This window comes from Solanum verrucosum, unplaced genomic scaffold, assembly GCF_900185275.1.
Source record: "Solanum verrucosum unplaced genomic scaffold, falcon-dt-bn FXZP01000133.1, whole genome shotgun sequence".
Taxonomy (NCBI): domain Eukaryota; kingdom Viridiplantae; phylum Streptophyta; class Magnoliopsida; order Solanales; family Solanaceae; genus Solanum; species Solanum verrucosum.
Genome location: NW_026020355.1, coordinates 231,743 through 248,263, shown reverse-complemented (window position 1 = coordinate 248,263; position 16,521 = coordinate 231,743).

Sequence of the window (16,521 nt, the reverse complement as noted above, 5' to 3'; positions counted from 1 at the left end):
CTCATCCACGGGGTAATCCAATGGATCTCTTCGACTGCCTTCTATTAACCTGCTTGGGTTACTTACACTAGACCTCAGTACTACTAATCTCACCTTTTAAAAAACTCATTTGGTTATTTTTTAAAATCATTTTCGAGGTTAATTCATTAATCATCCTCGTAAAAGGTTTAGTAATAAACTCAAATATAAAAGGTTTATTATTCCAAGTACCAATAATTTTTTCATTATCCCAATAAGTAAGTGGGAAAATATCATTTATAAAAGGTACACCTATAATAATTTGATTAGTAATATCTTTTACTAAAACAAAGCTTTGAGAAACACAATTTTTTCCCTTGCAAATAAAAGCTTAGGCAATTTAAATTCAATATTAATTTTACTACCATTCGCTGAACGAAGACTATGGGTAGTTTTATGAAAATACCTTGAAGGGATAAGTCCTTCTTTGATGCAATTTAAATCTGATGCACTATCAATAAGAGCAATGAATTCTTTCTTATAATTGTAATCTATCAAAAGAGTGATTTCGTATAAAACTTTTGAGAAGTGAATGCTTTCAAACTTTACAAAAAATCATCTTTGGTATTACCAAAATTCATATTTTTAAGAAAATCAAAGTTATTACTTTCTCCTTCATAAGAAGATGAGGAAGCTGAGTTATTAATCAAATTCTTCCGAGTCTCGAAACTATCAAGTTGAACCTCTATGATGACATTCTTTCCCTTGAGATGTCTAATGTCTTCCTTGAGATTATCAATCTCTTGTTTTAGATCATTGATGGTAGTAGGAGAACTTAGAAGTTTTCTCCTTTCTAGAAGAAGATTCTTCACTTTCGCCATGGTATATGAACCATCTTTGGTTGGAATTTCCTCAGTAATATGATTCTTAGAGGTAGATGCCGTATTACTGATCTTATCAATAATCTGGGCTCTTATTTTCGGATCCTTTACTGTTTGTAAGAGTTCTATGATCTTGTCATTATCAATGACATTGATACTCCGTTCTTTAAACTGGGAATAGATCTTATAAAGATCATCTTCTTCTTCACCTTCCTTGTCACATTCTAATCTTTGTTGGCAAGGTAAGCAATCTTCTTCTGAAGACATATAATCTTCTAGGTGAAGAGCTTTGACATCTTCACTTGTAGAGGATTCTTCCTGGCTGCTATATACTGAATCTGATTTCCCTGAATCAGTGTTAAGCATTATCTTATAAAGAGAATTTTTAAGATTATCCTCTATATCAAGGCTTTTTATTTTTTCCTTGACTCTGCAATCCCTTGCATAATGGCCAAATCTTCCACATTTGTGGCAAGTATCTGACTTGTCATAGTTGCGTTTAGATTTATGAAATCTTTTCTCGCTTTTCCTTCCTTCAGCCCTTCTTTCTTTTCTTTCAAATTTCTCCCTTTTCCATTCTTTATAATCTTTCTTGGAAGATCTATTCTTGGAAGAATGCTTTTCTTTCTGCTTCTCTTTTCTATCTTTGGAAGCAGGTTTGGGAATATCAAGAGCAAATTTTTCACAAAATTCTCCCAATTGTTGTATTTCATTAAGACGATGTCTCTTAATCTATTGATTCAACTTGATTTCATTGCATAAGGAAAGTCCTTCCTATACGCACACACTTATTAGTTTCCCATATGTATAGTCATCATAATTGATGCTATGTCCATCTCCTCTTAGGATTTTTCTAACTCTTTCAGCAAAAAGAGTCGGCAATCCACCAATAAATTTGGATTTCCAATGAGTGCTATTACACTCTAGCAGTTCCATTACTCTACAAAAGAAAGACATCCTTGTAGAACCTGAATGACGTAAGAGTCTTACATCGGATATTCTGGAGTAAGGGCCTGATGGTTTCACTATTATCAGAAGAAACCATTACTATTGATAGTGATCATCAGACTTTTAGATTATTATCTGAAAATGATTTGGCCCCTTATATGGATATCTATCGCTCTATGCATATTGGTTTAGTACATGTGGCATTTAATCCCCTCACCTTACAGGGTCTACCTGAAAGTTTTATAGCAGCTTTGCGAGATGGTAGAAATCATAATTGGAAGAAGTCCCTTATAAGGACTATTCAAACTAGTCTAGCTTATGGACCAATTTACTTTAATGCTTAACCTAATTTGCAGATATCTTTGCAAGATGAGAATTCATTAAGTTCTCTTATGTTAAATGTTAAACTTCATGGTTATGATTATATGCCTGGCACTGAAGTTGTCTGTCATTACTATAGAATTTATAAGCTTTTGCATACTTTAAATCCTATGTGCAAAGTCATTGATTTAAAAATGAGACTATTCTTATATAAACTAATTTTGGTAAATCCAAGGTTGTTACGCGAAGACCTATTAGGTGGGAAGAGATTGATTTCCCACAAGAGTGGGTTATTGAAGGTGCTACCCAACCTAAGAATAATACTAATGAAGAAATTTCAGAAATTGAATAGTTGAATGATGGAACTGTTAAAATCAGATGTTTTGATCCTAACAGTGTTGATAACCAAAGAATGTCTTCTAGAATTACCAGATCTAACTCTTCTTACATATCTCCTGTTGATTATATTGTACAGGTTCCTTCTAGAGCGTCTACTTCTCAAATTAGAGAAAATTAAAGATGTGATTAGGGGTGTTCACGAGTTGGTTTGGATCGGTTATTGGTTAAAACCAAAACCAAACCAAACTTAATCGATTTTTAAATTATCAAAACCAAACCAAATCAAATATAATATACATTTATCGGTTTGGTGATTATCAGTTTCGGTTTGGTTATTCGATTATTAACCATACACAAAAATAAAGAAACAATTCATTCAAAATGTGAAAAAAGTGACAACAATCCATTCAAAATGAAAAATAGTTAGAATGACTTAAATTATTACTGAACTTTCGATCACTCAATTTACTATCAATAAAATTTTAAAATTCAATATATTAGCCTAGAAGGAAGAGACAATAACATTTTCAGTCCCACAAGAATTGTCATAGACACTCATATACATGAAATCAATAAGATAAATGTTTCATCTTAGACATTTTTGTTTTCAATAAGTAAATTATAAAATATTTTTTAATGAAATTATGTATAAGATCTTTAAAATTGTTTATAAAAACAATCTATTAAGTATGTATATTAATAAAATATATGTATATAATTCATCGGTTTGGTTCGGTTATTTCTTCATTTTTTTTGAATAAAACCATAACCAAACCAAATACTATCGGTTTTCAAAAATCTAAAACCAAACCAAACCAAACAAAATCCAAATAAAATCGATTTATTTTTATCGATTTGGTTCAGTTTTTCGGTTTGTATAAGTTTTTATCCAAACCGTGAACACCCCTAGATGTGATAATATAAAAATTGATGGAGATAATATTGCTAGACCTATTCCTAGGCCCAACTCAGATTTAGATATAACTGAATCTGAAATGAATTTTCTAGATGGGTTAACAACATAAAATGCTTTTATGATGTCTGACAAACCTATTGACTTTAGTCCGAGATCACCGGCAAGAGAAAAGATTTCTAAAGAATTTCAGAAATCCATATGGAAACCTTTCCGAAAATGGTTCTTCATGAGTTTTAATGAAAAATAACAAATTAGTTTCCAAGAAGAATTTTATAAAGACCTTATTGAATCAAGACAAAATGTTTTAATTGCTTTTGTTCCTTGGTTTATGAGTAAGCATGTTTATAATTATAGTTCTATGATTGAAAGAGATTTAACTTTGAGTAATGGAGAAATCACTAAATCAGTTTTTCCCCATTACAATCTTTTCAGATTAATAGAGATGATAATACTGTGCATTTTAATGCCTTTTCTAAATTATTTGAAGATAATACTGCTTTAGTTACTACCCAACATATCAACGTTATGATTAAGCAACATAATTATGCAAACATTTATATGAGTATGCTAGGAGAACATATTGTTTCGCTTCATGATAAAGTTGATAAACTTCTTTCTCAGCTCAGTACCGATTCTAAAGGCAAAGGTAAATTTTCTGAACCCAGCATCCAGCCTCCCCCAGAAATTGGGGATATCAAGTTAAAAGATTTCTCAGATTTGGAGAATTTCTTGGAGAAGACTTTCAAAGGTAATAACCTGAAACCTCTAAAGGTTAATAACCTGTCAGGAGGAGAAAGTAGTTGTAATATGGAGTTTTCTGATGAGATTAATAAGATCTCAGAAAAGTATGAAAGAAAACCGGTTCAAAGGATGTACTACTATCCTAGACCTACTCCCCAAGATGTCTTGCTAGAAGAGCATGAACATATTATAACTACTAGTTATAATGGGAAAGAAATCTATGAATGGAACATAAATGGGTATATAGATCGACAGATCTATACAACTGTACATAGAATGCTTATGTACAATACTATATGTAAGATGAACACAAATAGTGATAAAACTATTGCTGACATGATAACAACATGATTTACCGGCTAATTAAAGGGTTGGTGGGATAATTATCTCAATCAGGAGAAAAGAGATAAAATTCTCTTAGCAGTCAAACAAGAAGATCAAGGATTGACTCAAAATGCTGGTTATACTTTGGTTCTTAATATTATAGAACATTTTTTTGGAAGATGGTCTGATAATAGCGAAACCATCAGGACCTTACTCCAGAATCTCAGATGTAAGACTCTTACGTCATTCAGGTTCTACAAGGATGTCTTTCTTTGTAGAGTAATGGAACTGCCATAGTGTAATAGCACTCATTGGAAATCCAAATTTATTGATGGATTGCTGACTCTTTTTGCTGAAAGAGTTAGAAAAATCCTAAGAGGAGATGGACATAGCATCAATTATGATGACTATACATATGGGAAACTAATAAGTGCGTGCGTACATGAATGACTTTTCTTATGCAATGAAATCAAGTTGAATCAACAGATTAAGAGACATCGTCTTAATGAAAGACAACCATTGGGAGAATTTTGTGAACAATTTACTCTTGATATTCCCAGACCTGCTTCCAAAGATAGAAAAGAGAATCAGAAAGAAAAGCATTCTTCCAAGAAAGATTATAAAGAATGGAAAAGGAAGAAAATTGAAAGCAAAGAAAGAAGGGGTGAAGGAAGAAAGAGCGAGAAAAGGTTTTATAAATCTAAATGCAAATATGACAAGTCAGATACTTATCACAAATGTGGAAGATTTGGCCATTATGCAAGGGATTGCAAAGTCAAGGAAAAAATAAAAAGCCTTGATATAGAGGATAATCTTAAAAATTCTCTTTATAAGATAATGCTTAACTCTGATTCAAGGAAATCAGATTCAGGATATAGCAGCCAGGAAGAATCCTCTACAAGTGAAGATCTCAAATCTCTTCACCAAGAAGATTATATGTCTTCAGAAGAAAATTGCTTACCTTGCCAACAAGGATTAGAATGTGACAAGGAAGGAGAAGTAGAATATGATCTTTATAAGATCTATACCCAGTTTAAAGAACTGAGTATCAATGTCATTGATAATGACAAGATCATAGAACTCTTACAAACAGTAAATGATCCAGAAATAAGAGCCCAGATTATTGATAAGATCAGTAATACGACATCTACCTCTAAGAATCATATTACTGAGGAAATTCCAACCAAAGATGGTTCATATACCATGGCGGAAGTGAAGAATCTTCCTATAGAAAGGAGAAAACTTATAAGTTCTCCTACTACGATCAATGATCTAAAACAAGAGATTGATAATCCCAAGGAAGACATTAGACATCTCAAGGAAAAGAATGTCATCATAGAGGTTCGACTTGATAGTTTCGAGACTCGGAAGAATTTGAGTAATAACTCAGTTTCCTCATCTTCTTATGAAGGAGAAAGTAAAAACCTTGATTTTCTTAAAAATCTGAATTTTTGTAATACCAAAGGTGATTTTTTGCAAAGTTTGAAAGCATTTAATTCTCCAAAGTTTTATACGAAAATCACTCTTTTGATAGATTACAATTATAAGAAAGAATTCATTGCTCTTATTGATAGTGCAACAGATTTAAATTGCATCCAAGAAGGACTTATCCCTTCAAGGTATTTTCTTAAAACTACCCATAGTCTTTGTTCAGCGAATGGTAGTAAAATGTATATTGAATTTAAATTGCCTAAAGGTTTTATTTGCAAGGGAAACCATTATGTCCCTCAAAGCTTTGTTTTAGTAAAAGATATTACTAATCAAACTGTTTTAGGCGTACCTTTTATAAATGATATTTTCCCACTTACTTATTGGGATAATGAAATAATTATTAGTACTTGGAATAATAAACCTTTTAAATTAGAGTTTATTATAAAACCTTTTACGAGGATGATTAATGAATTAACCTCGAAAATAATTTTTAACAATAACCAGATGAGTTTTTTAAAAGGTGAGATTAATAGTATTGAGGTTGATAATATCCTTCAGAATCCTAAATTATAGGATAAGATTGCTATTCTGCAAAATCAATTTTCCCTTGATATATGTGGAGATCATCCAAATGCATTTTGGAATAGAAAGAAACATGTGGTCATCCTTCCATATGAGGACAACTTCATCGAGGATAATATTCCTACAAAAGCAAGACCCTGCCAGATGAACTCGGATTATCTGGAACTTTGCAAAAAGGAAATTGAGTCTTTGCTTCAGAAAGGTCTTATAAGACATTCCAAGTGTCCATGGTCTTGTACAAATTTCTATGTTAATAAACATGCTGAACAAGAAAGGGTGCCCTTAGGTTGGTCATCAATTATAAACCGCTTAATAAAGCATTACGTTGGATCAGGTATCCTATTCCTAATAAGAAAGATTTATTAGACAGAATTTATGATGCCATCATATTTTCTAAATTTTATTTAAAATCAAGTTATTGGCAGATTCAAATAAATGAGTCTGACAGGTTTAAAACAACTTTAAATGTCCCTATGGGTCAATTTGAATGGAACGTTATGCCTTTTGGTTTAAAGAACGCTCCATCAGAATTTCAAAAAATCATGAATGATATTTTCATGCCATTCAGTAATTTCATCATAGTATACATAGATGATATTCTAGTATTTTCAAAAAATATAGAAACTCATTTTAAACATCTTGATTTATTTAAGAAAATTATTATCCAAAATGGGTTGGTTTTATCTGCTCCAAAAATGGCTTTATTTCAAACAAAGGTCAAATTTTTGGGTCATAATAATGAAAAATAAAGTATTAGTCCTATTAATAGGAGTATTGAATTTGCCTCCAGATTTCCTGATGCTATTACTAATAACATGCAACTGCAGAGGTTTCTTGGAAGCTTGAACTATGTTGCTCCGTTTATAAAGGACTTAGCCATTGATACAACCATTTTATATGACAGGCATATGAACAATCCCAAAGCCTGGTCGAATGATCATACATAAGTTGTTAAGAGAATTAAGACAAAGGTTAAAAACATTCCATGTCTTACTTTAGCAAACCCAAATTGGGAGAAGACGGTCGAAACAGATGCCTCAGACTTAGAATATGGTGGTATCCTTACACAATATTGTCCAAATAATAAGAGACATTATATTGTTCAATTCTATTATGGGAAATGGAATGAAGCTTAGAAAAACTACGCTACTATAGCTAAAGAAACTTGGCTATAGTAAATAGTGTTATTAAATTCCAAGGAGATCTCTATAATCAAAAGTTTCTCATAAAAACTGATTGCCAAGCGGCAAAATTTATGTTTAAGAAAGATTGTAAACATGATGTTTCTAAAAAGATGTTTGCAAGGTGGCAAGCTTTATTAGCTCCATTTGATTTTGATATTCATTATATAAAAGGAGAAGATAATAGTCTGGCTGATTTTCTTACTAGAGAATATCTTGACTAATAATTGTTTCTCTTTTCAGGATGAGACCTTCATGGCGCCCTTCACGCAGGGGAAAAGGATGTGGCACAATAGGAGGAGGAAGAGGAGGTCATATCCTCGCTCAACTAGGAAATAAACAGTTAGTAGCGGCAAATATTGCTTCTACAAGTGGAGCAGGTCTTAATACAGATCATCCGATGTATAAGGAATTTATGGATTTCATGCAGTCCAAACAAAGTAAGGATAATACTCCTCCAACTTATTCCACCATTCTAGTGGATGAAGAGTCAACAGAAGTGTTTGACCAAAATAATAAAAAGGAAGTTATACTTCTTTTAGAAAATAATGATTTACGATGGAAACATGAGCCATGGCAATTAATGACAAGGTATTTAGATTCAGTTTGTTATACTACAACTGTGTATAAATACATAATGCACTATGAGATAATACTCTCAGCAATAGGGTCTGGAGAATTCCAACATTTTTACCCTACTAATACTAGAAAACTTTATAACTTTTCAAAGTTTATTATAAAGAGAGTTCTTACTCCAGAAGAATGGGGAATGAGCCCCCTAAAAGAAAGGGATTATATCCACCCTGAACAAAAGGTCGTTGTAAAATATAATTATTGGGCCTACGTTGATAGCTTTAATAAAGCATTGTTATATGAGAATGCTAATAGAAAGCATTCAAGGTTTATAAAGATTTGTTCTAATGTTTTTACACAGCCAATCCCAAATTGGTTTTGTAAATGGTGGACTTTATATGGTCCGTCCATAAAGATTCTACCTGAACAATACAAGAATCTATATTTAGAATGGATAGACATATCCCCCAAGCTTATAAGCATGGAGCAAGATAATATCTTTTTCGAGGGAATGTCTGTAATGTACTTTTTTATAGAATTTTCTATTCCATGGATTATGAAATGGAATGTAGAAGTTCATAATACTTCTGAAGGATTCCCATGCCTACAACAGACTTTTTATACAAAGTTTTGGAGCAAGTTGATTAACAAAGATCTTGAAGGCAAGGTTCATGGCCAAGGAATTCTGGATTTAATAAATGATTCAATTAATAAATATCTTGTCCAGGAGATATCAAAACCACAAGAAGATATCCTTAGTCCGTTTAAACAAATTGCAAGGAAACTTCACATGAAGAAAGGAATAATATCCAGATTAGAGGCTATTGGCCTTGTACATGGAAGAAGTTAAGAAAGATTTAATAAAGAATCTTGATATAGACATCGGAGATGATATTTTCATGACCTCAGCAAGTCACACCAACCAAGATGACGAGGCATGTATGGCTGGAGAAGCACAAAGTGATAATAGCATAGAAGAAATTGATATTCATGCTCTTTTCAAAAAATTCCAAGAGCAAGTGGAGGAATCTTCTGACAAAGCCATGTGCAAAGGCAAGGGGAAAACGTGAATGAAGACCCCACAAAATTCAATAATAGGGGTAATATGCCAAACTACTTTAATAAAAGAATCATCTTTAATAAAGATAAGTGGGTACCGAAACTAATGTCGGCCATGTGTTAAATAAAGAAGGCAAGCCTGTTTGTCGGCCTTATCATTTTTATTATTGGGCAATGTTAAAGTGTGGGCCATTTTTTTTTATTTTGGAACCTCTATGTAAGAGGATGTAAGTTTTATAGAAGAGGGAGCTTTTAGAAACCCCTCTCTCTCTCTCTAGACTTTTCTCTCCCTTGTAATATTTCTTTTTAAAGTTTTGATAAGTTTGAATAAAAGTTGAATTTGGTGTGTACATTGTACTTCGGCTGGTTTGGAGCTTGTCTTCAGGTACGATTCCCTTAGTTTACCTTTTATGTATTTAGCCTAAATGATAGGCTAAACTCCTTGTGTTGAACTGTATCATACTAAGGTACTATTAGTAAATGACATTTGTGTCTATTTTAAGGACGTTTTGAAACAGTAGTACTGAGGTCTAGTGTAAGTAACCCAAGCAGGTTAATAGAAGGCAGTCGAAGAGATCCGTTAAATTACCCCGTGGATGTGGGGGGACCTGGGCGGACCCGGATAGTAGAAGCTTCCTATAACCATTGCCAGGATTACTTACATTTGTAAAGGCTCCAAAGTATACTGGGTCGATCCGAACAAATTATTATTATTATTATTATTAGCTTTCACATTATTTAGGGTTTAGTTTTATAGTATGTTAGACCAAGGGTTTCTTGGATCATAAGTGATTTTGATTGTTGGCCACACCTACGTTGTAGATCAAAGTCATAACACTTTTAGTATATTAAGATTTGTAACACGAATTTAGAGGTGAACCTAGATATATAAAGTTTATGATTCCCACTGATATGCTAATATAATTCTTCATGATAATAAATGTATTCATAGTCAAATAAATATTCACAAATAATTAGTGGATTTCTTAAATTCACATATGCTCATAACTATCACAATAGATTTATCCTAGTATGAATTGGAGGAAGGAAGTGAAAACATCAAATTGACAAACTATGCTTTTATTAAAATAAAATAAAATATTCTCCAAGTTTTCATTATAATAAGATAAGTATTCTCTTAACCTCAAACATGTCTTAGTTTTTGCTTTCAACAACAAGGACATGTGCATAATCCTAGGACACAATGTGGTTTACATCCACAAGAACATTTACCCGAATTAATATTGTCTTTCTTAAAAGAAACACTCCTTATTCTCTCAATACATCCACAAATTCCATCAGAACAAGTCGAAATTCCAAGTTGACAAGAAGGAGCACAATCTTGTGCTCTTTGGCACTTTTAATCTTTTCCGAGTACTATACATGATTGTGAACCTATATAGTTAATGTCATTATTTCAAGTAAATTCATTGACAATAAGAAATCAAACATATATAATTTCTTCAAATTACTATCACTATTTTAATAATGAAGGAAAATCAATTAATATTGATATGATCTCTTGATCATAGTTTATTTTGCAAACTTCAAATGAATAGAAAATGAAGAAATATATATTTCCTATATTATGCTTTGTACGTTAGAATTTAGTTAGGAACTAAGTTTAAGGAAAAAAAAGTTTTAAAATATTTCATAATATTTCTATGATTATACTATGTTTGGCTATGATAATTGCCTTAGTGAATCCATATAATCAATTAAAATATCTAAGTTTACCTTAAACTATCAAATTATTATTTATGTATTCTCTATAATAATTTGATGCATACCCTATTGAGGAATTAAATAGATCTAAATATACCCTTAGATAATTAATAAATATCCAAATATATTCTTACTTGGGTTCCTCAAAATCAATCAAATCAGACTCATTCTTCTATAACAATTTTTTTTATTGGGAGAAAATATATTTGAAATAGACGATAATAATATGGGTCAATAGGATAACATATAAAAACTCTAATATGTGTGTGTGTCTGTGTGTGTATAATGAAGAAAATTTATTGACAACCATATAAGAAGAGGTAATGAGAGGGATAGAGGGAGAGGGAGAAGGAGAGAGAAGAGGAGGGGAAAAGGAGAAGAAACTTTACCGAGAAAAAGGAACACCCAAAGAAGAGTGAATACAATGGTTGATTCCTTCTTCATCTTTTATACAAAGCTACTATATCTCAAATCTCAATGAATATCTTTTTATTTTTGTATATTGATTCAAAGTAAAAATCTTCATATTTATAAGACATAAGTGGTATACCAACTTGCCAAGTGAATTCAGTCATTAAAATTTAAACCTAAAAGAAGTGGGTAAATTAAAAATTCAATGCAACTAGTCAACTATTCTTTGAAAGTTGGAAAATAATATTAATTAATTTTTGCACTTTTGTTTAGAGTTTAAATAAAAATTAGATTTATGTAATCCATATTGTTGACACTCAATTTTGACCGACTTATATCTCATTTTGATAACTATTTGGTTAAATAAATATTTTTTAAATTAATTTCCTTTATTTATATATGTACACTATTATATAATTTTTGTCTAAATTATTTGTACTCGTCACAACCTCAACTGTTATGAGTGGCACTAATACTAAACAAATTGGTGGGAGAACCAGCTAAAGCTGAAACCAACCCAACACCATTTAATCAAAACCAAGTATATTATATTAAATAAGAGAATAGTTTAGACATAAATGAATTGAGTCCCGTCAAATGCAACTTAATCATCTAAAAACAACCAATGCGAAAATACCCTTAAGAACTAAAAGTCACCATAAAAAAACTCTAAATCAATCCAACTGAGATACACCCTTAAAGATAAACTTAACTAAGGTCAATAGTCCATGTCCGAACAAATGGACAAGAAAATCTAGATAAATCCATGGAAGCCTGAAAGACAAAGCTCACCCTTAGACTCGAAATCAGATGTCTCTCAATTGAGGTCTCGGATCGGCCGCTAGAAGACTTGTTGCACTCAATAATACAAGAAACAAATGCAATATCAGTACACAACCACCATGTACATGTAGGATCACGCGACCGGTCCAACATATGTGTATAAGCAGTTAATTACCAAATAGTAATCACAGGCAATGCACTATATAGAAACAATTACCAACCACACTTAGACTATCAATCACATGACATGAAGCAACAATACAAGAACAAAGCAATGCATAAGAATAATACAAATAGTGGTCCTCTCATGGAACCTCAATCTCATACCTGGTCCTCTCACAAAACTTAAACTTAACTCTAGTATCATACCAGTCGTAGTATCTGAGCCAATTGTATATAATCATACCAGGCATGGTATCCGAGACAATCAACAATATCTTCTACCAACGCGGTACCTGAGCCAACCAACAAACACATAAAAAATGTATAATCACATAACACAACAAGCGTGAATAATCAAATAGTACAATGAACAAGGCCACTTAAACTCCCAAATTACAATAACAAGTTCATTTCATATGCTTGCTAGAATACATTGGACAATATGACACTACAAGCAATAAACATTCATATATACATAATCCTGGAGCATATAACCATCACTTACCTTGAATCAAGCACCTTGAAAACTGTAAATAGCTTGAGTTTTCCCCTTGCGAAGGGCCTTGGCTTGTTCTTGGTCTAGAATAAACAACGAATCAGAAATGGCCTATTAATTTACCCAGATTACTAATGAATCCCAACTTCGACCAATATGTGATCACCTTTCCCAAACTAAGGTCCTTCTGATCATGAAAGAATGCTCAAACCCTTTCCCTAATATTAACCACCTAGTTTTTAAGGCTTAAGAAATAATTAACAAGATTGAGGAGTTAATTGTGACCTTTAGCCGTGACTTTCGTGGGAAAAACTAATGCAAGCTGCCCAAAATCACACTTATTTGTGTCTCAAGAACATAAATATAGAAAGTAGAAATTTTGGGTAGTTTTTTGAGTAAACTATGCATTCTCTTACTGTAGTGACATCAACCTTGCTATGGTGACAATGCTATAGTGACAACTAACCTTGCTATAGAGGTCTGAGAACTGCTATAGCGAGATCGAGGAAAGTTCAGCAGCTCAACATTTAAAATAGGCGATTTTTACAACACAAATTATTTCCTTAATATCTTGGATATAAGTATACATCAGCTATATCTCCATAAAATATCTCACCCTTTACCATATGGACCTAGACCTAACTTATCCCGGATCCTATAGGGTGTATTTGTAGTTTCAAGGGAAAAACTGATTCTTTTTAATTAAATCGCGTGATGCTACTTAGTGTAGTTGACTTCCCAATACTTAAATCATTCCCACCTTCTCCATATCACAATCTAGACGATTCCTTATGAAGTTGTCTAATGAAGCTCTTGAAATTGTAGAGAAACTACCATCAAAATTGTGTTTTGTTGTTCTTAATTTGAGTCTCTTCTTATTTTCCTTGGTGTTTTCTTTATTTTATTTCTATATTTATAGAAAATTAATAAATTTACTCTTTGTCATTGTTGCAATTTCCTACCATAATTTAAAATTTTACAATACGGAGAATGAGTAAATACAATTCAAGTAACAATATCTTTTTGAAGTTCAACTTTTAGTTGTATCATGTATGTGTGATTATATCTTTGTTTTAACTTTTCCTTGGATTGTATCATACATGTGTGATTTTCTGTTGTTTTCTTCTTCTTTCTCTTGAATACTTTCTAATTTATCATACCCATTCTTGGTTATCTTCTTATTTTTAGTATTTTGGTTCACAAAAGATTTATAATATGCTAAATCGAATGAATTTTATTAAAAGCTCATTGATATGACTAAGCAATTAAGTATCTTTTGCAATTAATACGTTTTGGTCCAAATATGATATAAATTGAAAGTTCATGAAATTGGCTATCTCAATTACCTACTTATGTGATTGTGATAGACATGAATAGTGAAATTGGTTATCTCCATTATGATTGTGATAGACATGAATAGAAAAATATTTAAAAATTATTCACATATAACTAGTCCTTTTCCACAAATTGAATGATATGGCATTTCCATCATAGTTTGGTATGTGCACAAACATCAACATTTTGTGCAGAATGGTTTCTTCATTGTCCTATGTTGAATCATCTATAAATTGGAAATGTAATCCTACGGTGAACAACTATTACCTTCTAATTTAATCCATTATCCGATGCATAAAATACTTAGGGGTCGATTGGTGTGAGAGATAGAAATAAATAGTCCTGAGATTAAAATAATAGTCTAGGGATAAACTTATCTTATCCCACCATTTATAGTATAGTGATAGGATAAATCATCCCTTATAAATGGAGGGCTAACTAATCACAGGATAATTAATCCCAACATAATTTGTTCTCAATCAAATGGCCCCTTATCATATGTCTTGATACAGGATACAAAGACATTTTACAGTAGCAGTCATCAGTCTTTAAGAAGTAAGGTGGGTAGTCATGCCGATTTTGGATGTTTTTGATCGCCTCAATATTCTAGATTCTCAAGTAATAAAGCAATGGGTCATTTTTCTTTTAAGTTGTTTCAAATATTTTTATAGTTTTATCACATGATCAATTATTGAGTATGACACAGCTCTAGAGATGAATGCATAAAAAATACTATCTAAAAGTAACTATGAAAACAATTCATTGAAACTCAACATGTTGGGCCCGTGCTTAAGCATGGGCTATCACCCATCTAGTATATATATATATATATCTGTGTGTGTGTGTGTGCGCGCGGCTAGTTAGTTGTAGAACACAAGCTTTTTATAGTTTTATCACATGATCAATTATTGAGTATGACACAGCTCTAGAGATGAATGCATAAAAAATACTATCTAAAAGTAACTATTAAAACAATTCATTGAAACTCAACATGTTGGGCACGTGCTATCACCCATCTAGTATATATATATATATATATATATATATATATATATATATATATATATATATCTGTGTGTCTGTGCGCGCGGCTAGTTAGTTGTAGAACACAAGCTTTGTACGTATATCTCAAATTAATGTTTTAAAATTAGATAAATAATATTAAAGTATTTATGTGATGAAAATTGTAAAAGGTAATTACAAGTGTGAATTGATGAATGACCACTCAATTGGATTGATATTTATTATCAACGCAAAGCAGTATCAATTAAAAGTTATTTTCAAATTATGAATGTTAAAATTATTTTCAAATATAAATTTGGGGAGAAGAAAGATTTTGTTTTGTACCTTCTTCTAATATCAATGGATCAAGATAGTGAGTGGATGAATAAGCATAAACAACTTCTAAAAAAAGTAAATCAAAATATTACAAGGATAGCAATTAATAAAGAAGAAAAACAAATAAAATTAACTTACGTGAAAAATACAGTTGGGGAAAAATCATTAGCATTCTCTTGAAAATATACTAAAAATTGCAGACAAAATTAACTTAACTATGATTTGAAACTTTCCAATACATGAAAATATATAACACCTCATCATCTTCACATTTGATAATCTTTTTAAGCATGCTTGCAGCCTACTATTCTTAGAGAAAAAAAGGATTGCTACAATTTGTTCACTAACCCTTGGTTGTGTGATACCAATGGTTGTAAATCACACTTGAGGTTCTTTACGAAGAAAGAGCGTAGCAAGCTTAAATTATTTGTAGTTTAAAAATGAGAGAATATTTGTCTACTTATATTCAACAAATGTTAGTGCGAATAGGTGCTAATTGTGACTTATCAGAAAAGTCACAACCATTCAAAAAAGTCACAACTCTTCAGAAAAGTCAAAACTCTTTGTAAAGGTGGAAAAGTCACAACTCATCAGAAAAGTAACAACCCTTCGGAAAAGTAACAACTCATTAGAAAAGTCACAACATTTTAATATGAAAATGTGTCTACTTTTAGTATAATATAGAAATATACAAAATTGAGTGATTTTAGTTGGGGTATTATAGTAATTTAATATAGGGAGTTCATATTTTTAATGTGTGTGTGTGTATATATATAAAGAGAGAGAGAGAAGAAATTAATAATATACTAATTTTGATAGATGTGCCTTGCATGTGAATATCAAATCATGTAGTACACTATTTTAAAAAATATATTCAACATTATTAAACCAAAAATTTAAGTAAACTATTATAAATTAAAGGGAAAAAGGTCTGAATATCTAAACTTTGACCAAAATTGTTGTAACACTACCAAACTTTGGAAAGGACCTTTTACCCCATGCACTATTTAATAGTGT